The 26,440-nt window shown below is 34.8% G+C and overlaps 1 protein-coding gene across 2 annotated transcripts in view; it reads right to left on the bottom strand.

The window, feature by feature from the left end:
• The window catches only part of LOC128869426 (casein kinase I), a 135,137-nt gene extending 115,831 nt beyond the window's left edge, over positions 1-19,306 (bottom strand). Inside the window, exons 1-2 of one of the 2 annotated variants that reach the window (XM_054112012.1) lie at positions 19,053-19,306; positions 11,069-11,119 (exon numbers count right to left, since the gene is read on the bottom strand). The gene's annotated coding sequence lies outside the window, so the exon portion shown is untranslated. The remainder of the gene's footprint in view (positions 1-11,068; positions 11,120-19,052) is intronic. The other variant, XM_054112015.1, reaches the window with a different exon arrangement.
• Between the last annotated feature and the right edge of the window lie 7,134 nt (positions 19,307-26,440).

The raw sequence follows: 26,440 nt of genomic DNA on the forward strand, positions 1-26,440 counted from the left end.
ATTACGTAAATAGTCTAAACTTTGCAAAATATCGCGGTTCTATTATTGTGGCCACGTCTTTTAATGTACAGGAATCAGTGTACCGAGAATCTATTTTCGCCCTTTCATGGCGGAATTGTATTGAACTAACTACGGACTGATCGAACCTCACGGCAGAAGACTGACTATACATTTCCGCGAATCCAGAGAAAATAAGGAAGTAGAAAGTATATTAAACGTTCTCCCGACAATTGGTTTTACATTACTACAACGACCCGTATTTAAATCCGGCAAATGATTGTCACTTCAGCAGCATTCCTCAGCAACTTCAAACTCAGAAGCTATTAGAGCAATAACAAAAACAACACTATTATACACCAGTCAGTAATAACGTAATATTGTGTCAATCAAATCTACTCATAACCATAAAATCTTACTTAGATAATCGGAAGTAGAAGGCAATAGGCAGATTGACATGCAAATTCTTTTTTACGATGAAGAACTTTCCAACACCCAAAGTCAGCACACCTATTGCTGATCTCAATTCCAAACTAGTCAAGTTAAATTTTATTTACCAAATGTCGCTGTCAACAAACCGGTAGGTATTTAGATGCCCATGAATTTGTAACTACATACACGTGTCTACACCTACCATGCAACATGCTGCTATCAATTGAATTATAAATATTTCAACACCTGTCATAATTTAGTAGCAAATTAGACATCGACCAAATGTAAAATGATAATAAAAAGCCGCCAAGAAAATATTGAGGGCGCGCGAATCGATTTTATTGCCAGCAGCAAATAGAATTCAGACAAAAACCGCACCCATCAAAAAGGAAAAAAATGGAACGATGACTGCAAAGGCGCCAACAGTTGGCTGTTTTAATTATTAATGACGCCACCAAAATTCTCCCTGCCAATATAATGAAAGGAGCCTTTCAGCGGTTGAGCAGTTGTTTTACCTTCAGTAAGACTGTCACTTTGGCTAGCTCGACGATAACGTTGCAACAAAAAACATAACAAATTTTGAAAGCGAAATCAACACAAAAGACGACAAGAGGCAAGCAGACAATGAAGCGACTGATGAGGTAGAGTAAATGCCTGAGTGACTGAAACTGAAAAGCGAGCGAAGGTCACAAGGAGGTAGGCGGTCTAGTAGCAAAAGAAGATACAACTAAATACGAGCGGTGGTTTACATACATACGACCAGCGCCACTGACCCTCAAACCATCGACTTGCTACTAAATTGCAAGTAAAAACCGTAATGCAACCGAATAATAAATGAGGAAGCAGCGCGTCAGCAAATGAGTGAGTAGGGAGAAGAAAGCGCAAGCAAATGTGAGAGTGAATGAAAGGCAAGGGCAAATGTTAGTGGCGCGGTAAGAGGACAGATAACGAGTAAGACAAGGGCAAGAAAAGGATAAGGACTGTACGAGTAGAGTGGGGCGTAACCACAGAAAAAAAAAACTGTGTATACGAATTCAAGGCAAGGAAAACATTTAAGAAAACTGAAGGATACAAAAAATTTTCTTGTTGAATTGGTACTTCAATGTCAGAAAAGTGCAGAACGGCAGTAAGATGCCGGAAGGAAGTGCACACAGACAGCAGTTAGTTAAATGCATAGACGTTTTGTACTATAACTATGTAGAAACAAGTATGTGCGGGTGTGAGAAAATGTACAAATTAAGAATACCAATGACGAGATCCCGAAATCCCGATATCAACTCGGTGTTTTTACATATTAACTAATTTTTAGATTATTTACTAATTTTTCCAAGTTGAGTATATCATAGGCATAGTAAACTGAAAACTTCGAAGCCGATTTTCACAACATTCAGGCTTTTTGGATTAAGACACAATTGAAGTAAATGAGCGATATGCAACATTTACTTGGAAAGTGGTGTTCGTTTGCAGGCAGATTTTAGGTGCACTATCAGGCAATTTTTAGATACATTTAGATTACAATAACTTAATATAAGTTCATAATTTTCTTGGGCCGAATTAATGCTTTTAGCCCAAAGAGAAACTCTTAGAAACAAAAGAAATTGTCCACCAGATACATAAATTTAAATAAATTCCATTTCAGAAATGTTTCAGTTTATGTATGGCTAATTCCTGCCCCAAGAATTGGATTATTTGTATTGTTTTGAACTAACTAAATAATATTAAAAGCGTCATTATCATTAATTTGTGATAATAGTGTTGCTAAAACGCTTCAAAAACCAAAGGACTTATTGAACTTTTACTGAATTTAAGATATTTTGAATATAATCCCGAATTTTTGGGATCAATAATCATCGTTTATATTAGCATCTCTAGTAGATATGCACTATGAAGTGCGGAAGTGAACGTACAAAGGAGCAGCATAACGAAACGGACTCAGAGCGGTGCTAACAAATCAGACAGAAAATGAAAAGGCTTGCGGCGAACCGCGAAGAAGCCAATGAAATATGGAAGAAAATAGATTTTAGCAAATGAAATGACTTTAGAGCAGTATAAAATCGGGAAAAGAAATATAAAACAAATTTTACAAATACATGCAATTCAGTCGAGTGATAAGGGGGCCGTGATAGAATGAATATATGGCAGATAATATTTGGTCATCCGAAGCAAGCACGTCATAGGGAATTCGGCAAGGATGATAGATTTTAAGGTTTGGCATTCCGAAGTAAACTTGTGAGAGTAGCTTCGGCTGCCCGGGAGCCGACAGCAGAATTCTGCGCGCTTATTTCACACGTATTCTTACTCACTTCCAATCAGTCATTGGCATCAGTTCAAATCAATCCCTCAGACGACAACGAAGTAACATAAGCAGTGGCCGCGTTGTTTTTCTTTCCTCATTTCCTCCTTTCTTTTCCTTCAAAATCGCTGAGCCTATTAGCGATCTGATGTTGATCACACCTTCTGATTTCTCTTCACCGTTATTGGGGCATGAGAAGCTGCAAGAGCACCAAGGAGTTGCTCAAAAAGTGGTGTTGTTCACACAGATATATGAATATATGTATGTATATATAATAGCTGACAGTGTCTTTGGAAAATGAATTACTCATATTTATCATAATTTTTAGTTTAAAAATTAATTTAAAGCGAGAAATCAAATTAAAGCGGGAAAATATATAATTTAGTTTTTTCCTTGATGGCAAGGAAGGCACGCAAATATGTACATACATATTTACATAGTGATTTACTGAAACCGAGTGCATTATATACATAAATATTTTTTTTTTAATTCTTTCTCGGAAAATATTAAAAATGCCAAATAACGACCATTGGAGGCGCACTTTAGAGGTTACAGTTCTCATTTACAATCAAGAGGGCGTTAAATTTACTTAAAGGACATTCCTTTCTGCTACATGAATTTTGAATTTAGAAATTTTGAGTCACTCTAAAATACTGAGACGTGAAGTACTATATGATAAATTTGTTCTAAAAAATTGGTCTACTCACAATACCAATATTGCAGGAATATATGAATCCTTTCCCATTCTAAAAATGCTGTTTAGTAGTGTATTAACATTTTTTGCATTAATGCTATGCCCCATGAAAAATTTTGTTTTAATAATTACTGAAATGCAAGCCTTTTGTTCTTTAGAAAATTGCCGCTATATCGCCTGTATTACCGATTATCTACTTATTCAATCCCAACTACCATTGTACAATAGCAATATAAAGGCTGTTTTTAAGAGCTTGAGAACAAAACATAAATATTCTTAGAATGCATTTTTTTATTATAATCTTTTTTTTATTATAATCATTATCTAGTAGAAAATTTCATGGCATTTATTTTTTGAATATGATATGTTCGTCGCGGCTACGAGTTACAGGGTCCATTCCATTCCAAATTTCAACTCTTTTTTCTAATTAATCTGAATAAGAAATCTAAAAGAGCCCAACCAGAAAAAATGCGGCGTAAATAATGGTAATTTGGAATCAATTCTTGCACGAGCTTTATTTTATAGGCACGTAAGACAAGCTCCTTACGTAAGGAGCAATGGCCAACAGGTTAAGAACGAAGAGGAATCGACATTTCGGTGTTTTCTTCAACATTTCACTGTATGAACTTGGTAAACAGATTTATTATTTTATTTTGTTTTCAAAGTAAATTTCTACAATTTTGAAGGATTTGCTCTCGTGTTAAACGATTCAAGATGACTTGGTAAGCCTTCCTTGACATAAATGTCAAACCATTCGCATTTGTCAAACCATAGTTATCGATATCGATAGCTGAAAAAACACCAGATAGGTACGACGCTTCGTTAATATATACAAATTTTTATAAGAAAATAATTATAAGTATGCGGGCAGGCGGACAAACAGACAATCAGCCATTGCCGATAGTTTGCTCTCTAAATATTTTTATACTTAGATACATAAACTTGCATATCTGCATCGTTTACATTCGGTTTTTACAGCAACCGCTATGTGAGCAAATTAACAATACCCAAATGCATTAGTAGTGAGCTGGATACAAAACAAAAAAAAAAGAATAATAATAATCCTAAGTGTATAGTCAAACTAAAAAATTTCCAAAAAACGGTACAAAAATGCTTTTAGCGCAGAAAACATAAACTAATTAGTATCATGCCTCGAGTCGGAAACCAACCATGCCACATATATGTAAGTATGTATGTAACTACTATGCACATAAGGTAGAGTAACAGCACAGCACAATAGCGATTAATGCACATTGTTGCATATGCCACGCTATACACAGAGTTGTTGCTCGTTTTTTTTTTTTTTTGGATTTGTTGCGGCGTGGCCCACCAGTGAAGTCAGTCAGTCATGCAGTCATTCAGTCAGCGAGCCAATGAGTCAAGCAAGCGCAGCACACAGCACTCAGCCAGTGGAGGAAACACTCAATGATAAGCTCACATGCAAAGGTCAATCATACGCCATGGTATACCACCAGCGGTGAACGAGGGGAGAAGCATTACATTGAAAAGTACGCGTTCGACATTGCAACAGTCAGGCATAGAGAGTAGAATGAGGTGGAGGAGAGATAGGCAGACGGGTAGACAGACATGCAGTGAAATAGATAGTAGATAGGCAGCGCAACAGTCGCAGCAAATAGTAAACGTACATACGTATGTATGCATATACATAAAATGTCTATTACATTGCCTATCTGCTTAGCCAGGCATGCAATAATTTAAGCGACTAAATGCCAGTGACTTACTATGTATAGCTGCTACTTTAGTAGCAAGTAAAATTTTATGAGCTTCGAGCGTAACAAAACAAAAAAGGAAAGAGCAACAACGCATACAAAAAATGTGCATGTAAGCCAGCCGCATAGGTAGTTGAGAGTACGAATACGTGCCTTCGTTTTAGTAGCTACTGCCATTTTTCGACGCTGCATGGATACAAATATGTGTGTAAGTATATAGGTAAGTATGTATGTGCATATGTAAATGCATTCATACACATAAATGTATGTATGTACAATATTTACGCATAAGTGAGAGCGAGTACTCAAAAATATATGTATGTTCATTCTATATAATTTATGCACATAACCATGCAAGGAGCGTTAATACATACACACATACATACATACATAATTTATATTCACGTATGTATGTATCTACGTCTCTACCCAGTTTTGTGACGCGTACTTGGAACGCTTGAGGCCACCGATAAGCATCTCCCAGCGCATTGACGCTTATCTAGCCAAGCGCTGCTACAGTGTCAGCCATACGAGTCACTCATTTGCTATACAACACACTTGATGATTATATTCTTCAATTTTTTTTTTTGGTCGTATCTGTAGTTGCTACTGACGCATACGCTTATCAGCGGCTTTGTTGTTGGTTATTATTTGTTTCTTTTTTATCACGTTTTTGGTTTTGCTATTTTTGCCGTGCCTCAATTCTCGTTGAACGCCGCTGTTATTGTGACTACGCTGCTTTTTTTACAATTCATGTAGTCCCTGCAGGAAATTTTATATGGCTCAAAGTTTTGCGTTTCATATGAATTTGAAGCCATTTTATTACCACCTCCTTTGCTTAAGGCGAGATAAAATAAACAAACGCTCGATACTTTTTTGTGCATACATATGCATGTGTACTAGTCCATGATTTGTCTCCAACTTTCGCTCACAATTCCTCGCATTACATTAAAAGCAGTAACAATTCATGATTTCACAATATCATGCCTATACATAAATATTATATTTAAAGTAGCCTTCAAGTCGCTATTGCTACTACTGCTTCTTCTTCTTAAACTCTTTACAGTTCTTGCATAAAAATTTACTGACTTTGCACTCATGCCCTTCTATTGAACTTAGCTAAATTCACTGCTTTCTCTTTTCTTCTTCTTTTCTCTACTTATCTACTCGTATACTACATCTCTATAAAGTTTTGCTTCATATTCTAATTTTTATAAAATCAAAACGGAGATCCGAAATACTATGTAATGCAAAGACTTTTTAAAAAGTCGTAATGAAATTTCAACTATTTTGTACTGATTATGACTACTTTGTAAATATGTTTTGCTAGCTTTTAGTGAATTTAGACCCATTGTGTTCCTTCTCTTTTCCATATAAACAGCTGGTTATATCCTAAGGAGTGTCAATAGTCCTATGTTGCATTTTTTCGAAATTTCGGTACTCTACATCGCTTCCTTGACAGTTCATACCAAATTCGAAAGATGAGTTGCAATGAGTTCTAACACACAATGTATCCTTTCTTCGATAGTTCGGAACGAGTACTAAATCCGATAGATAAGATCTAGCACACTCTTCGTTGCTTCCTTTTTAGTTCCACAGTCGTCCTTCTTGAATAGTTCCGAATGAAATGTTAAATAAGACTATGAAAATCATTATGAAAAAAACATGCAACTATTTTCTAGTTCGTGTTTTCCCTGCAGACTAGTTTCGGGCTTGCCCCTCCAAGGTGCTTTTCATGTTGACGTAGTTAGCGGCTGCTATGTGATATGCTCATATGCACATGCATGCACACAAATAAACATATGCATATGTTTACATACGTAAAGCCACACATACACGTACACACACCTTATTTGCGGAAGTGTTAGTCGATATCTTGTCGTGTTGACAATTTTTCAATTGATTTTCCCCGCTTTATTTCTTCAAAGTTTTATTTTTTGTTATTTATTTCTTCTGCTTTTTCCTTCCACTTCACTTCTTTGCATATTCTCGATCTATTTGAGTGGTCGTCTCATGCGATAAAATGCCGCATTGCACTTGGAATTCACACGAAGGAAGGGGGTGGTAGGAAATTGAACTGCTGCTACAATTGTAAGGAAGCGAAGCAACAAGCACTGTAGCGGGTGCCAAAGGTCTAGTGCAGCGAAATTTATGAAATTAGTAAGGGAAATCAAAAATTAGAAAATTGAAGTGCGCAGGCAACTTGTCTTCAAGATTCAATTGATGTAAGATAATTATACAGTAGACTTGGCACGACGCAGATGATTTAGGATTTTAAGAAGTAGTATTTGCATGTAGTATTTTATGTGGAAATGAAAATTTTCAATGAAAAAAGATATAAAATAAATGTTTAGCCGCGATTGCGTAGAAATTTATAACACCCACTTAGCAAGGCGGATGTTGTAAGAATTTGAGTGGTTACTGAGAATATGAAGTATGTTAAAACAATTTTTTTCTTTAAAGACGGTTTGTAGCCTTGCAGACTCGCGCCTACCAGTCAGGACAAAGGGACTAACAAAGATGTTGATATTAAAAGGTTTTTTTGGAAATATCAAAGTTGTTGTTGCTGAAATGGCAGATCTTAGCTGTATTTCAATCCGAATCGTTCCGGTAACGTAGAGCCGTATGCCGAGAACACGAGAAATTTATCGGTAATTTCCTATGGTTGTTTTTCGGTGATTTTACTTTTAGCCAGGTTGGCTCATAGCGATCCGAAGGTTATAGAAAATAAAACATATAATATCGATATATCGTCCATTCGAACCTCGGACGCATGGCGTTAACAACTACAAAGAAAATATTTCTGACTAGGAGGACATCATGAAACGCAACATAAGTGAAGATGAACATTGGATAACATCCACGCATGACACCAACGGTCCAAACGCCAGTTACGACTCGATTTAGAGAGTTTGAGGCAAGCGTCTTAATTTTTTTTTCACAAATTCTGATTAACACGGGTGGGTTGTCTCTCGAAGAAGGTTACTCCAAGATTTCGTTAGGAAACAATTTTTTCTCTTATTTTTTAAGCGGTTAGTACCAACGAAATTTTTCTAAAAATCGATTTTCTAAAAATTGCGAATTATTATAGGAAACATTGTTAGAATTGTTGGGGAAAACGTTATTTTGATAAAAAACAAAGATGCAGTAGAGGTTGAAAAACACGAAACAAGTAAAAAAACAAAACAAAATACGTTAGCGTCTCAAACACTCAAAATGGGCATTTGGCGTATTTAGCTAGAATATCCTTATTTTACTAGAAACAACGTTTCACGACCTGGTTGACATGATTCGGAAAAAAGTAAGGACCCGAATGGGCTAAAATTGGTACAGCTTATAAACGCGTATGACTTTATAACATTAACTTGAAATCACTTATGTTTAAGACAAAAATATTCAAAAGCTCTCCTCCGCCATTTTTAATTTTTTTTGGCGGATTTCATACATGGTAAGTCACATGAAAACGGTGACAAGTCTACTTTTACTAACAACTTTTTTCAAACATCATTTCAACCATTTTTAATAGGAATAAACATTTTAATACAAAAAAATTCTTGAGAAATAAGCGAAAACTCTTGTATTAAATCACCCCTTGCATATCATACCACAGAATTAAACCCTCCTAACTTGACCGACGGCGGCTTAATTAAATACAAATATGATCGGCTTTGTATTAAAATTCTTTGAATCCAATATATAGTAAATAAATAAAACTCTTAAAAAAATCACATCAATTACAGAAAAGAAATCGAGAAAGAAGTTTTAGAAAAAAATTGCAACGATATACATAAATAAATATAAAGAAACACTAATACAAACGAAAATATCCACCAGCCACTTGAAGTGAGTTCATTGAGTGCTCACTTCAAAAAATAACACGAAATATTGCGATAAGTAATCAACAACTTCTTCCATAACTAGTACACATTTCCGACTGTTGTTATGCAATCGAACGATCGTTTGAGGTGCAGGTAATACACAAATACAATGCAAACACCTGCATTGTGGAAGCTGAAATTACAAGCGAAAGGAGGAGGCTCGAGAAAATCACCATTAATTGGCCAGCCTTCCAATTGGCATAAAGAAGCTTCCGAGCCGTCACACACAGAATTAACTTTTTTTAGCGGCAGGATAGGTATGCATCATGATGGAAAGAATAATGAGGTTGCGCCTATCATGGTCCCGTTACTTTGCGCTCAGCGAATTTAACAAAGAGTTATGTGGTTTTAGCACCAGTATGGCCAGATTACCATTTTCGTAACTTGATTTAGCATTTTTCCCCCAAATGGAGGGACCTACAGTTTCAAGCTGACTCCGAATGGCAGATATTTTTATGAGGATCTTTTTCATGGCAGAAATACACTCGGAGGTTTGCCATTGCCTGCCAAGGGGCGACCGCTATTAGAAAAATCGTTTTCTTAATTTTGGTGTTTCACCGAGATTCTCTCTGTGAATTCCGAATGGTAGTCACGCACCAACCCATTCGGCTACGGCGGCCGCCATATGTAATAATTTACTCAGTTTTATTTAGCTTTATTTTTTTTTAACATCTGGTAGCATTGCCCGCGATTGCAGTTGTTTTTGGTGTTCTTCTGCTTTCGACAGTCAAATCTCTCTCTCGCTATTGCAGTGTTGCCTAGCTTTGGATATAAAAACGCACTGAAATGCCCATTTAAAGAAAATAAAACACCAGATTTTTATTGAATTACCTAAAGAACTTCCTATGTCAAATTGTCTTCAGAATGTGCGTTTTTTTAAATAAATGTGTTATGCTTATGTACAATTTAATGGTTGAGTTTTTTTTTGTTAAGCGACACTCTTTTGTTAAGGGAACGATTATTTTTTTGCTATATTTGAGGTTATGTAACTAGATAAGGGGCTCCTTTTGTAAAAATGTCAGTATGGTTTCTTTAGCATTTTCTGGTATTTTGTGGCTTATTTTTACAATTAATACACCTCTTGATGCCCTACGTCCCACTAAGGAAACGATTACACCTCTAAAAAGGTTTTCAATCTTAAGAAGAGTTGAGAGAGGGGCATTTAATATTCTTGCATACAAAAAATGAAATTTACACTTTCAAAATATCAAATTTTATAAGAATCAACTGATTTTCATTAGGACTAAAATCTTCTCAGAGTGGCCTCTTTTAACCTTAGTTTGTATAATAATACAGGTTTTTTAACTTAAAGTTTCGGTAGCTTTAAATTAAAAAAAAAAAAAAAAAAAAAAAAACACGAAACTTCAAAATTTTTGCATTTTGGGTATAAAAAAGCAATAAATTTATTGCGAAGAGCCAATGGTTGGCAATACTGCCCAACTCGAAAAACGTGACGTCACGCACTCTGTGATGGGTGCAATCTTCTTTCTATCATTCTTGGGTATGCATCAATTTAGATACTCTCAGATACTCTTAGAAAGCTATTGGTTAACCAAACAATTTTAATTTTATTTTATAGACACAATTTATAGCAAATATTCCATAAACTGGTTGAGAAGTTCGATTGATTTCTACATCAACTGAAAACTTAAATATGTAAACTAAAAAAATTGTAAATGAAGCATCTTACTTGAGGGAGGGTTTTGAGGACTAGCTTTTAATGTCATTTATGGGGAAACACCAAGTCAGCGGTTCATAAGCCTGATGTAATGATGGCGCCCATTTACCATTTATTAATAGGCTGGCTCTGAGGCATAGGGAGTTCATGGGCGCAGTATAATACAAACAGTGTGCACTTTCAATGCAACATTTCATAAGTCGGTTGAGAGAGCCAGAGAAGTGCTAAGCGAGTGAAATGTTGAGAATTTCATACTTATAGGCGAAAAAAAAAAATAAATAGCGCATGCAATAAAATTACTAACGCGTATACCTATATAATGAAATAAAATAAAAGAAAACATAAAAGTTTACAATTTATACGTACTCAACTGAATCGAACGCTTTTCCAGTAACGCGGCGCTCTTAATTGTTTATCCTGTAATTGTATTGGAGTCAGAAAAATATGTTGATTACAAGCATTTTTTTTATATTAAATTTTTACTAAAAGCTGAAATGCAGTTTTTTAGACAGCGAAATTTTTTCTGAACGAAATTTAAATTTTTTCGTTTCTCACTTTAGACACTTTTGTGAAAAAACACACTCAAATTGATTTAATTCGTTGGAATATAAAAACGATTTAATATTATTATTATTATTTGTTATTTTTTTAGTTTATATTAATGTGCTTTAGGTAACGATTAACGGCTTTATTTTTCTCGACACGCGATTGGCTTTTTTGAACGCTTGTTTGGTGGAAACTCTAAATTAAGAAAGAAAAGAATTTTTTATTTTACTTTCTTTTATCGAAATTTAGCTTTAATTAAAATGAGTATTAATTATTATTATAATTTTTATTTATTTTTTCCCCCATTTTTATTATATTTTTTATTATTAATATTATTAGTATCAAAACTGTAACATTTGTCTTTATTTGCATTATTGCTTGCTACTAGTGTTGTTGTTGTTGCATTGACACCAAACCGGTTTGAGAGAGAGAGTACATACATGCCAATAAAGTTATGCAAAAAAAATATTTGATTTCTTAAAACATGTCTAAAAAAAAATGTGTTGAAATAGAAAGTATTACATTTTGTTACAGTTTTGCTCTTCAGTGTATGTGTGTAACTCAAAAGTAACAATAATGATGAAACATTAAAATTGAGGGTGTTGTATGGGTAATAAGATGCTAATAATGTTAGGTGAACGTTTTTTTTAAGTTTTTTCTACTTTTATCGACGACTAAGACTAAGTTACGTTTAAGAGCAGTCGATTTAGATACATTTTTTTGGCTGATCTGTAGTTCCTTAATAATGGAGTAAGTGCTCAAATGTCAGTCCGACTCGCCAATTTCTATGGTTTTGTAGACATTTTCGACGATAGTCCACTAGCGCATGGCAAATTTTCGACGTCCATATAACGAAAGTGAAATCGTTGGCATCACCTCTTTACTATTGTATTTGATGTTGCATTCGTTCCGTAAACAGCACCATTTTTTTATTTGCCGCCTGCTCAAACTTTTGCACGTTAGTCGTAGAAGTACTGAAGAATGTATCGAATTTTAGAAAAGTAGTACACAAAAATTTTTTGTGTTCATGAACAGTTTTAGAAATCATTGCATATATTATAATACATATTTATATTGGCGCTTACACCCTTTTTGGGCTTCTCCTCCATTTCTGGTGTGTGTGTGTTGTTATTTTTTTTTTTTGCACAAATGGAGGAACCTGCAGAACGGCAGATGGTTCTTTATGAGGAGCTTTTTCATGGCAGAAACAGATTCACAATTCCAAAAATTTACTTCTTCGAGCTGTTGCGCGAGATCTTGCTCTAGAGAATAATTCGTTTTCGCGATTGATTTCCTTCATTTCTCCTTTGTTCGGAAAACCGGCGAAACACATTGCATACTCATAAATATAGACGAAATGGCTGATCGGCACACTGTTATTGACTTAATCGCTGTTGAAAGTCACAAAAAATATCGCGCGTAATGCACACGGTTTATTTCCATTCTTTGGGTCCAAATGATAGTTTCAGTTACCTCTAATCAATACAAAGAGCGCTCGTATGACAAAACGTTCGTTAAAATATCAAACTTTACAACAACAATGACATAATCACTTTGCCATACATATTTCAAAACTTAAACGGTAGCAACTGTAGTATTTAAAAAAAATATATATTTATACTATTTTTTCTAAAAAAAAAAAACTACAGACGGGCTTTTACTTGTTTCAAAGGCAAAAATGTCCGAGAACCTGTTACTAAACTACAAAAATTTCACTCTCACACTCTTTTTTTCTTAACTAATAAAAATTAATTACCCGAATTAACGAGTACGAATATTATTTTTATGATTATTAATAGCTTACGGATTTTCCTCTTTCTTGACATTTTTGAACAATAATTCTCATACACCGGCGAAAGTTCTCAGTATGTAAATATTTCCACGACTTTTAAGAGGGACCATTTAAATTTGCCATTTGCCATTTTTCACTTTGAACTAAATATATTGAAGCACTAAACTGGTATTATTATTTTTCTTTTATAGTGGCATATAATACTTAAAACTCGTAAAAATACTGAAACGGCTTGCGGCTCGAAACGAGTATTTTTTTTCTCTCTACTCGGCATTAATGTTTTCTTCTTTTCGTCGGCACGTACGTTTCTACAATTATCATTTTCCGGTCAGTAAAAGAAATGATAACAAACAACCGTGAAGTGAAGCTACTGACGCATGCATACTCGTACATATAACAAAAGCATTAATTTATTAAATTTACACCGGTTAAAACCGAAATTACAATTAAGAGGAGACGACTTAGTACACGCCATAAACGGCCTTTGGAGTGATGCGTAGCACAAACGAGACCAACTCATTCAGAAGCATGAATAATACAAATGAAAAATAAAAATATTTGAATACATAAAGAAAACTTTGCGCTGGGAAAGAAAGCCAGTAACTGACAATTAACGACACCAGACAATTTTTTTCTAATGATATAACAAAAAACAAATGTAGATATTTATATCTCTTACCGTTACTTGCTTTTAGCATAATTTCACAAACAAAAGCAAATCATTAACAAAAAAAATAACAAACGGAATTTTTCAATATGGGCATAACAATTTTGTTTTCAAGAAAATTAAATACAGTTGTAACCGACTGTGAGTGCCAAGTAAGGCAAAAATACGATACGGCAGAATTTCGCTGCCTTAAAAAAATTTAAGCAATTTACCTCTCACAAATATGGCAATAAATGTGTGAAATTTGAAAAACAGCATTGCTTTATTGTTGCTTTTGGAACTAGGAAGAGCATATGAGCGCGATAAAAGTGAAGCGAAATAATTTGGTGTTGATACCATTTTCAAATGCATGAGATATTTTTGAAGCCTAAAAAATGTTGAACACCAGGCGAGTAGCTCACAATTTCAAGGGGAGTTCTGTGTGTTAAAAGTGTGATTTTAATCAAGTTTGAAATTTGTCTTAGCAGGCGGCGCTGGGGTTAATATATTTCGAGAAATCAGTTTTGCTCTTCCAATAATATTGTTTGAAAAGTAAAAAAACTACAGTTTAATGCTTTAATGAGAAGCTTTCTGTGATAGAAATCCACACAGAGGTTTGCCAATGGCTACCAAACGTAGAACGACGGAATGCAAGTGCCCATTTGGCTCTCACGACCAGGCCTGTGAAGAATAGAACTGGTGCCTTCTTGACAGAACTGGTCCCTTTTTGCCAGTGCTTTCATAGTGCTTCTAGAAATATACAACGACGGTCTTGTCACTTCCTACTTTTCCAATTATTTCTCGGCTAGAATATTTTTTTCCAACCCACTAAAATTTTTGTGTTCCAGTCTCTTCTTGATAGCCCCATTTGCATAAAATGAAAGGAAATTAAATTTTCAAAGGTAAAAAATTTCTGCGCTTTTTCCAAAATTTTATTATCCCATAGGTCACTAAAGTTTTATTCTCTTCACAACTACTATCAAAAATTACCCGCAGTTTACTTTTCTACCATTTGGGACACACTCAATGCTAGTAAGCCAACAAAAGGGGCTAGAAAAAAAGAAAAACAACGCAACGCAATGCAACAAACAGGTTTTGGAGCAAGCAGAAAAGTGGCAACACTTAAATACATAAAATAGAAGTGAATAAAATCAAATGGAGAAATAAGATAAAAGAGTGAGAAAAACCAAGTTGACAAATAAATTACATACCTAAAATAAAACTTTTCAGCAAATAAATACTCGTACAAAAAACAAAACCAAAAAAATAGCAACTAATGTTCACTTGAATTGTTAGAAGTGCCTCATCCTACTCACACAGCACAAATGACAACAACGAGTACCTGTCGGCGAATAGGCCAGCATATAACCGGCAAAATATCTACGAGTAAATGAACAAGGAATACTAACATTCCACTCAAGTCATGTAAAGAAATGCCACCGAAAAAGATGAATAGTTGAAATAGATCATACAAAGTGAAGTTTTGATATTTTTGTTGTGTTCACATCAAGTGGGAAACCAAGAAAAACATAATGGTTAAACAATTTTTGAAAATAAAAAAAAAATAAAAAAATGCATCGGCACATAAGAAAGGTGTGTGAGAGCGAGAGAACGCATGTGAGAGTACACAGCACAAGCCTGCTGAGCAGGAAAAGTCGTCGTTGCTTATGGTTAGAGGCATTAGACAGCTGATTTAAATCACATATAAAAACAGGAGAGGCATAAAAAACTATTAATTTATAGAAGAAAAATGAAAAAGGTTAAAGTAGTTATAACAATAAGAGCTGATTATTAAATACATAATAAACACAGGCAAACGCGTCGAAAGCAGCAGCATGCAAACACACACAAATTCTAGTAGTGAAAGAGACATTTTGAAAAGTGCAAAGAAATACACGCAGAGAATATCTACACTATTTAACGATTCTCTTTTTTTCTTACTTTAATATGTGTATGAAAGTGTGTATGAGTGGCTATTATGAAAAACAGCCACAGCTACCAATGAATTATTTTCCAGGTGAAAGACTTTGAAAGGAAGCAGCGCAAAACAAAAACACGCATAAATGCACACACACTCACTCACATACGGGTGATGATGTGAATTCAAATTTAAGTGGGTTATAAATATCTACAAAAAAGAAAATACATCAATAGGTAGCAATGTGGCTTATGCGCTACTGTGGCAAACTTTAAAAAGTTAAAAATACTAGTGTGTGCGCGAAATGGGAAAATATTGGAAAAATTTAATTAATGCATGCACATACGGAGATTTTAATTTGTTAGCAAAACAAAGAAACAAAGCGCAATTGCATTGTACGGGAAATTTTTCGCATTAACATTTAATGAAGAAAAATAAATAAAAACAAAAACAAAAAAGGTAAACAAAAGTGACTAATTTATTTTTGTTGATAGAAAGCATTTGAGTTGCCGCCATTCAATATTGTAAACGTGCTGTAGTTTATTTGCTAATAGCTGCATTAGTATGCATTGTAGTGATTTTTTTATTGATCTTTAAGTGTATTGTTTGTTTAAATTATTTCAACTTTTGAATGCAATGACATTAAACTGGTTAATTCCTTTTGCGTGTTTCCTTGAAGTTTGACTACATTTTTTGTAAAACTTTACAAAACAAAAATTGTTAATAGGACTATGAATAAGTTCGTGCGGTTTTTTTTTCGAAATTTCAAACTTTATTGACGTAAAATGGTTACAAATTTAATATTCAAAATATTGGCCATCGCTTACTACTACTTTTTCCCATCTTTCTGGCAATTCACGGATTCCCTTTGTGAAAAATTCGGTCGGTTTTGCCGCAATCCACGAATCGATCCATTTTTTGACTTCATCGTAATTACGGAAGTGCTGGTCAGCCAGGCCATGTTGCATCGATCGGAAGAGATAGTAATCGGATGGCGCAAGGTCTGGACTATACGGCGGGTGGGGTAGGACATCCCATTTGAGCGTTTCTAAGTATGTTTTGACCACTTGTGCAACATGTGGCCGAGCATTGTCATGTTGCAAAATAACTTTGTCGTGTCTATCGGCGTATTGCGGCCGTTTTTCTCGCAGTGCTCGGCTCAAACGCATCAATTGTCGTCGGTAGACATCCCCCGTAATCGTTTCATTCGGTTTCAGTAGCTCATAATACACAACACCCAGCTGGTCCCACCAGATACACAGCATAACCTTCAGGCCATGAATATTCTGCGCCGACGTCGATGTTGAAGCATGGCCAGGGTATCCATACGTTGCCCGACGTTTTGGATTGTCGTAATGGACCCACTTTTCATCGCCAGTCACAATTCGATGCAAAAAACCCTTTCTTTTGTGCCGTTGAAGCAGTTGTTCGCATGCCATAAAACGGCGTTCAACGTCTCTTGGCTTCAATTCATACGGCACCCAATGGCCTACCTTTCGGATCATTCCCATGGCTTTTAAACGTTTGGAAATGGTTGATTGATCAACTCCCAAAGTTTTTGCAACCTCTTCTTGCGTTTGAGCCGGATCTTGATCGAGCAATTCCTCCAATTCGGTATCCATGAACTTTGGCGGCGCACCCTCGCGTTCTTCGTCTTCCAAGCCAAAATCACCACTTTTAAAGCGTGCAAACCACTTCTGGCACGTTCGCTCAGATAGAGCATGCTCACCATAAACTTCCACCAAGATACGATGACTTTCGGCTGCTTTTTTCTTCATATTAAAATAATGAAGAAGAATTCCCCGCAAAAACACATTATTTGGCACGAAATTCGACATTTTCAAGTGTGGTAAAAATATTGTTGTTTACGCTTCAAATAAAAAACTTATACTGACGTTTGTGCCTTACGACAGTAGCTCTCCAATGAATGTTTGGAAATGTGGATCGATGGAATAATAATCAAGTTACGCCATCTGTTGTAAAACCGAAACGAACTTATTCATAGTCCTATTAAAATATTAATTCATCTTAATTTAATGAACCTTTTTAAACTACCTATAGACAAGACATTTTTCAATATTATTCTTGACTGGATTTTTATAAATCCTGACACACAATTCCAATTATTAGCTTCGGGAAGCAAAGAAAACAATTAGTTTGGCGTCTTCGCTATTTTGCTACTTATGACTTGAAAATCAGTATCTTCTTATTATTAAAAATATTCCAAAAAATTCATTTTGTTGAAGCAGCACTCTGAATGAAGTATTTATTTATTATTATTTTTTTATTAGAAACGTATATTTTACGTATTATTTCTTATTCCTTCTTTCATTTTTGTCTCTTTTCATTTAATTTGTTCATATTTTCACTGATTAAATACAAAATTATCTTTAATCGATATTTTATTTCATTTCATCTTTTGTTAAATAATATATAATAAGTTTTCAGCCTTTGAATTTGTTTTAGTTTCCGAGTTTTATTAATTGAAAAACTGTTCTTCCTTTCATTTAAGTATGCATAAAAAATAAAAAGTTTAAAGTTTTCAATTTTAAGTTCGACAGATTTTAAAGGAGTCATCTCCTAGATGCCCGTATTTATATTTAGTTATTTCATCTTACACGAAAATAAATCATTCACCTTATTTTACTCTGTTATTTCATTTATTTATTTATTATAATAAAAATAGTCAATGGTTTTGGGGAAACAAATTGCATTTTCCTTTCTTTTGTTTACTTGCCTTTTCAATTTTTTTATAATATTTATTTTGAATTCATTTATGATAAATAAACATTAATAATAATAATAATTTTTCATTTATTTTCATAATAGAATTTCCCAACTGAAACTAAACAATCAATTATTGTTTTTCATTTTTTCTTTTACAATACAAAAATTAGATTTTCACAATTAAATCGTTTAATTGATTCAAATTTTTAAATGCTGTTTGCCAGCTTCGATAATTTTTTTGTTAATTTGATCGCGTTCACCTTTTTCACTTTCTGATAACTTCACTTTTTCGTTTTTTAAGTGAAATTCAGTCTTCAATTCAATTGCACATGGTTTTGTAATAATTTATTTTCATTATTTAATTAATTTGTTTCACACTCGAAAAATCACAGGCACATTAACAATACTACATGAATTGTTGTCCATTTTTTTAATCACCAATAAAAAAAATGCAAGCAAGCAAATGCCACAACACTTTTCTTGTTCAAAGTCTATCAAGGCCAATAAAGAGTAACAAGAAGCAACAACAAGTTATAACGACTAAATTTTAGCAATTTGTAGTAGAAATTGGCAGATGCTTACAAAAGAGTGCCATACAACAATAAGACCATATCAAGTATCTATTAACTTTTTTGTAAGCAAAACACAACACTAATACCCAAAAAAATACAAACATATTTATAGAAAGACAAAAAATAAGAATTTGTTGTACAACACGCACACTTTATTCAGCTTATTTTTATTTTTAATATTTTCGCTGGCCAGAATACTGCAATGACGTTGGCGCTGCTATCGTCGCTGTTCACCGTTTTTCTTTTTTTGTAATTTTTATTTTCAATTTTTTATTATTCTTTTTAACTATTAGTAGTAGTATTAACACGTCTTCGCCAACTACACAGTTTGTGCAGCAGTGCAACTTCCCCGGCAAACGACTGAAATTGTACTAAAGGTGAGGCACATCGAATGAGATACGACCGCAAACAATTGAGAGCAAGCATGCAAACAAGCGAGCAGGCAAGCAGCTAGCCAACAATGAATATCCAGCAATGAGAAGAGAAAATCTAGCGAGCAAGCAAGGCGCACGAATGCAATATGTACGAGTATATGTATGTAGTACTATTTTTATGGTGAATATTATAAGAACGAACAACATTTAAAACCATTTAAAACTCAAGAGCAAACGAAAAACTAATGAGCCAATGAACTGACTGAGCTAGAGAACAAGGAAAGCAAAGAGACAAACTAAACAAAAGTGTCTGAAGCGGGGGAGCAACGCCAAGGAGTGGACCCAGAGGTGGTAGTCGATAGTTACCACAAGCACAAAGGGACCATAGCAGCGGTGAATGGCATAAAGAAACACACTCGCTCGCTAGGCGGCTGAATCCGCGCCACGATGAGAACATTCAGATAAGCCAAAGAGACTGAAATAAGTAACTGAATGTGATGTGGAGCTGGTTTAGCAAAATATACTCCTATACACTTAGAAGATTTGGCGCTAAAGTAACGAAAGAAAAATTGGAAAATTAAAAATATGAGTATGAAAATTTACATCATCATGAATAATATTGTAATTTTTTCACAACAAAAATGGTGTGGAATGTGTGTTAGTTTAATTTAAAATCAGTAAAAGTAAAGATATAAAAAATTAACTTTTAATTGCATTACAAGTGCAATTGACAACGAGTGGCTAACGTAAAAACAATCAATTAATAAATATAAGGGCTGTAGTAAATTGTCAGAGAGAGACAGAGAGATCAAGCATAAAAATAAAAGAGCGAGCCTTACTTGCAGCAGCAAGCTGCCAGATGTAGGTAAATCACCACAATATAATAGCAGATGAATAATTAGATTATGGACTACGAAACTTTTTAACGATGAATTCTCGGAATGGATAAATGACCCAAAAATATTAGGAATAAATTGAAAGAATCAAATCCAAAAGAGAACGCAAAATGTTTGGACAAGCTTTGCACTTTGCTCACCAGCTATCACTTTGATTTGAAGTAATAGTTAATAGAAATATACATATTCGCGTGGATATTTTGTATTTTGTTATGAGCAACTGCAAGAGGGTGCCGTAAAAAGTGATTCAATTGGAAAACGTAAAATTTAAAATAAAGGCTTATATTTGATTCTGCTGATATACCTAAAAATAAAAAAAAAAACTGGCATAACCTTTTACTATTATAACGTTTTTTGTTTAGTTAGTTTATTTATATAAATATCTGTTTATAGTTTTAATACTTAATTCTTTATCAACTAAAATTTTTTTCTTCCACCAAGACCGTGAGTTACAACTAGAATCTTACAAAGTTACATCTGCAAGTTTCCGTCTTTAATAATGATAAAAAAATCTACTCATTGGAGCGTCCACAACACTCCAGCAAAGAAGCTGGAAAATGTTGACTAGATCATTAGGATACCAAAATATTGGAATTTATTGGTACGCAGTTTATTAAACCATTCAATTTTACTATGATAAAGTGCACGTTTGAAGTGGCTCAAAATTCTCATTGATTTTTGCTAACTTTTTCCCTTGACAGTGTTGCACATTTTCTCCATATACACAAAAATGTCGAGCATTTGCCCCCACTATTATTAGCGAAATTATTTACTCCATTTTCTATTATACTATTTACTTCAAATTTGCATTTAATACTTTTATGTTTAACTTCAACCTTTTCAGTTCTTGTTTACAAATGCAACACAGCTGATCGAATGAAACTTTTCACAAAAGCGCTCGCTTCACTCAGTTCACAGGCAGGGACAATTTTTGGAAAGGGCTTAGTTTAGTAGGAATGACATAAACTGGTTGGGTGGGTTGGCAAAATACGAAGTATTTTTTGTTATTAATACTTTTTTTTAATAAAAGGATCCTTGATCCTATAGCTGTTAATAATTCAGCTCTCAAGGTGTTTAGTTTTGACAGCACGAATTTGCTGAGAAAAAATCGTCATCCGCTCTATTGAAAGGGTTTCTTCTTATTCCAAAAATTCAATGGCAGGTTATCTCTTCATGCGAAGTTCGAATATCAATGTTAATCAATTATATCCCATTCGCACAAATTTATTGAGGAAAATCATCCTCAATCAAAAAAAAAAAAACTTTATAGAAAACATTTACGACAAATTTTCCCTCAATCAGAAGAAATTTAGTGGGAAATGAAGCAACAGAAAAGTATGTACGAGCATACTAGAGCAGCAAAATAAAAACATAAGGAATGGAGACAAAACACTAATCTTACCCCTTCATACTCACAGAGAGATAACAAAACAACAAGATGAATTATGGTACGTGCAAGTGATTTGTGGAGAAACACTTGATTTTAGTGTAAAGGAGAGATCTTTGTGTGAGTGATTTTACTGAAAACAAATAACAAATAGATTCCAACCAAAGCATTGCTGGAGAGCAGCAAATGTCGAACGATCAACGAGCCGGAAAGTGGCAGGGAAAACCCGTTCACTCGCTACTGGATGTTTAGCTCGTTAAGTTAGTTTGTTGCTTGACTGCCTCTAAATTACGATTTTTTCACAAATTTTTTCTCTAGTGTTTTTTCCCCCTTTTAATTTATTTCATGACTTTGTCCGCTGCTTTCTTATTTATTTATTGCGCTCGCATTTTATCGCATGCACCGCTTCTGAAGCTCGTAACTCAAGTAGCAGCAACAAATAGTGAGCAGCAGATTGTGTATTTCGTAGTTTATACTTGGAAAAGGCAATTATTGATGAAGGAAGACGATGAAAACGAAATAGACGAATAACGAATACAAACAACAAAAGCAGCAAGCTCACCAGCTGAGCAGCTGAATTAGTTAGTGTGCGCTAGGTTCGGGTTTGGATGAATACCCAACCAGGCGCACAGTAAAACGTAAACCAAAATGCACCAACAACGCAATGAAGAAATGTGCACAATACTAAGCGAATAAAAAGCAATAATCAAGCCTGCATACATATTCTGTTTTACCACTCTACTCTACGCTCATACTTAAAGACGAATGCGAGTACTGGTAAGAAGAAAGTGTTGTAAAGCGTTATAGAGCGTGAGACGAGAAGAGCGCTTTGAAATGGTTATATTGGGAGTAGAACTATACGAGTATAATAGAAAGAGATTTGTTGGTGAATTATTTTTTCGTTTTTCAGCTGGAACCCCACACACATGTATGCGTGAAAATATGTACATACATAATAGGCGATAGTTTGTTTCATCCATACTTATGTATAATGTATTTAAGTATGTAACTGCAGTTTTAAGAGATGCTTATGGTATGTATTTATTGGTTCTTGCAAGCCATATGAGAATTAAAAGATAATTTTTTTATGGGAAATAAAACGTTCAGCTAAATTTTTTTAATGAATACTACAAATACTGTATTTTGACAAGAGCATCATAAAAATGTTGCGGTTCCGTTTCAACTGGTGCACATCAATACAGTGATGTGCGCAGCAAAAGCAGCCAATATCAATTAAAATAAAAACAAAACAACTTTCTTACAAATTTTAAAATATTAAAAGGTAAAGCAAACTTTAATTAAAAATTATCATGAACGGAGTTTGTTATGAATCCGGATTTTTCAAGTACAACATTTCACTGCAGGGACGTCGGTGTTCATATTACAGAAAAAATGTTTCAGCTGCGCTTCCGCGACATTTAACATTTCTCTTATTTTAGTAGCGTTAACATAAAATTTTTATTAGACCAGCAAAGTTGAGTTGATTCCGTTCGTGACGAGTTTTGATTTAACAAAAATTTTGTGGGAATTCGGGTATTTCAATGTGTTGCTTATCTATGGTTAAGCGTGAACATACCATATCTCATTGAAGTGTTCAAGAAAACAATAAGAAATTCTACTGAATCCGGAGGGTAAACAAATTTGATCCCTATTTCGAATGCTAAAAATTGAGCACACAAGGCGTTGCGAAAAAGTTCACTAAACGGCTTAATTAGGTGCCTTACTTATAAGGACTTCCAGGACGATAAATAGAGGTGCATTATGATAAATACGAAGGAAATGTGCAAGCAAAAAGCGAAATGGAGCACAACAAAATGCATACACAAATAAAAGGGCGTAAAGATGGATAAAATTGGATTTTACTTGCTGCCGAGTTGCTGATGGTTTATGGGTGAGTGAGTGGAAGAATAAAACCAGCTAGAAGGCACCTACACACTTGTAAATATATAATACATAGTTATGTATATGTATGTACATTTACGAGAATCTCCAGTTGAACGAACGAACGAAGGACCGACTGGCCATGGTATTGAAACCAAAAAAAAAAGGAGCAGTAAAAGCAGTGTGCGAAATTATCACGCACTGCATTTGGTTAAAGTGAAGTGTGGAGTGATGAAATGAATGCTGAAGTGAAGTTCTGTGCGAAATTGATAAATGGAATATACGTATAGTGAATGATATGTGAATGAGTTAGTGCCGTGCTGAGTGATTTTGCTTTGTTTGGTATACTTTTGCTGAATGAATACCACTACATATGCACGATGGAGAGATAATTAAGTGGTGTTGGTAACAACAATAGACTTACTGACTGACCGACTGCTAGCCGGTCAATTGGCGACAGGTAAGGAAAGGCAATAAAGTAAAAAAATAAAAAAGAGAGAAAATTACCATTCAATATTGCTTTACGTTTATACTTCCAGCTGGCTTCACATAATAAATAGTAGAAAAAAGAGGACCCCTATCGCTGCCAACATACGAGCTGGCATCGCAAAGTAAGAAAAATGAAATAAATAAATAGCCAAAAGAGTAGAACACCGAAATAGCGAAAAAGCGAACTATTTTACACAAGCTGAAGATTGAATGTACGTAGAAAAGAAAGCAAATAAGTAGGAAAAGAATGCAGGCATAAACGAGACAAGCCAGAAACAGTCAGCAGTCAGTAAGCGGCAGTAATCAACAGAACAGAACGAAATTTTGTGGCAGCAAATGTCAGCGCAGCCAGTGGAGCAAGGCTAGTGCGGCACAGATGATAATGGTTGACTGGCTAGATGGTTGACTGGTTGGTTAGCGACTAGCGATGGTGGTGATGGTGACGATGATGCACGACCACAACAATGACAACCGCAAACTTGATGTATCGCTGATGTGGCGATGTATGAGTATGTATGTATGTATGTATGTATGTACGTACATAAACATATATAAATGTATCTCCTGCTCTTGGCTATTTAATATTGCCGCATTTTATTCCACACTTTTTACCACTTACATACATACATACATACATACATATGTATGTAAGGTATTTGCCTGATTTTTTTATTTCATTCTTTTTTTTATCCGGTTGGGCAATGCATGCTAGCTGGATAGTTTTGCCTGCAGTTAAAGTTTTTTGTACAAGCATTTTTTTTTATCATTTTTATTCGTCGCAGAACTCTCGGGCAAACAGAATGACTGACGGACTGACAGATCATTACTTGCATATTATGTTTGCTGCCGTATACACCAAACTGCATGTGCGGTGGCTGGTAGCACACATCCGCAAGTGGTTATAACAAATTTACGTAAGCATGTGTATACCACATAAGCTCGCACGTGTTGATATGTGTGTGAGTAAGGGCACAAACAGTGTTAGCACAATTAATAGGGCGAGAGTTGAAAATTCACCTTGTAGCATTGAAAAGCTAATGTAATCATATAGAAGGAAGTTGTTGATGCCGCAGTATGGGAACAGTTTTTCCGACATTATTCGAATAACACTAAATACGCTTAAAAGAAGAGAGGTGAGCTCAAAAGCAGCCACCATTCCATTCACTAAGAGAAGATCCCTATTGGGTTGCTGGCTTTTGTGGAGGAAGAATGTCGAGTGTTATAAAAGGCTCGGGTGCTATATGGACCTACACTAGATGCACACACTAAATTGATACATAGATAGCTTAAAACACTCAGAAAGCATCAGAGTTGGCATCCTTAGTTTTAGAGAAAAGACTTTTGCGCCGATGCTTAAGCTCCGGACTGAGACAGCACTCAAAACTTGATTCACATGTGTGGTGAAATCCCAGTGAGTACTAGCAATTACTACTATCGAGCTCCTCTGGATACCAACTATGTAAAAGAAAGCTCTGAAAAGGGAAAAGTAGTATAATCACGGAACATTGAGGATATCTAGCAATGTAGGCATAAAGAGAAATGAGAAAACAGATGACTACAACAACATACTCAATAGACAATTAACTCATATTTGCCCTGGTACTAACCACCGTCAAAAAAGAACTCAGGAAAAAAGAACTACAGAGAAGACTACAAAGAAGCTATGGAGTGGGTGCGGGAAAATCCTTAAAATATTCATTCGCCAATTTATGAATATTTTAAGGATGCTAAAGAGACGTTAACAAGTTACTGTGAACTGACAAATTATATAAACAGATTGCACATAAGGCTGAACGACTCAGTATTTACTTCTAGCGTGTAACACCATATGTAAGAGGTGGGAATTAAAGCACTCGCTATCGCCGAAGTAGTTCTTAGATGCATTTGTTTTTCAAACATTACAGGTGAATGGATTGCGCTATCGAGAGATGATTAACGATTTTTAATGGCCGGTATGTATTGATCTGGACAACGTTTATTTTTTAACAAGACGGCGCTACGTACCACACAAGCAACGAAACCATTGATATTTTACGGGAAAAGTTTACGGACTGTGTTATCTCTCGAAGAGGTGATCACAATTGGTCACCGAGATCTTATGATTTAACACCTTGTGACTTTTTTCTTTGGAGCCACGTGAAAGAGAAGGTCTACGCCAACAGCCCAGGGTCGATTCAAGACCTCAAAAAGATGGAATTCGTGAGGCTATCGAGGACATTCCACTTTGCAATTCGGTTATGGAAAATTTCATGAAAAGGATATTGTCCTGTAAGCGTGGTCGTGGTGGTCATTTGCCTTATGTTATTTTTCACTATTAACGGCATACCTTCCTCTTTATAATGAAATAAACATCCCATCATTTATATTAAAAAATAGCATTTTTCTTTGATAACACCTCTTATTGGAAAAACCTTTATAAGCATTTTTTCTATATCGCATTCCGTCTATATCAGTTTTTATAAAAATATTTGATATTGCACCCCATTTTATCTTTTTTTATTAAAAAAATG

The sequence above is a fragment of the Anastrepha ludens genome, chromosome 2 (assembly GCF_028408465.1).
Source record: "Anastrepha ludens isolate Willacy chromosome 2, idAnaLude1.1, whole genome shotgun sequence".
NCBI lineage: Eukaryota > Metazoa > Arthropoda > Insecta > Diptera > Tephritidae > Anastrepha > Anastrepha ludens.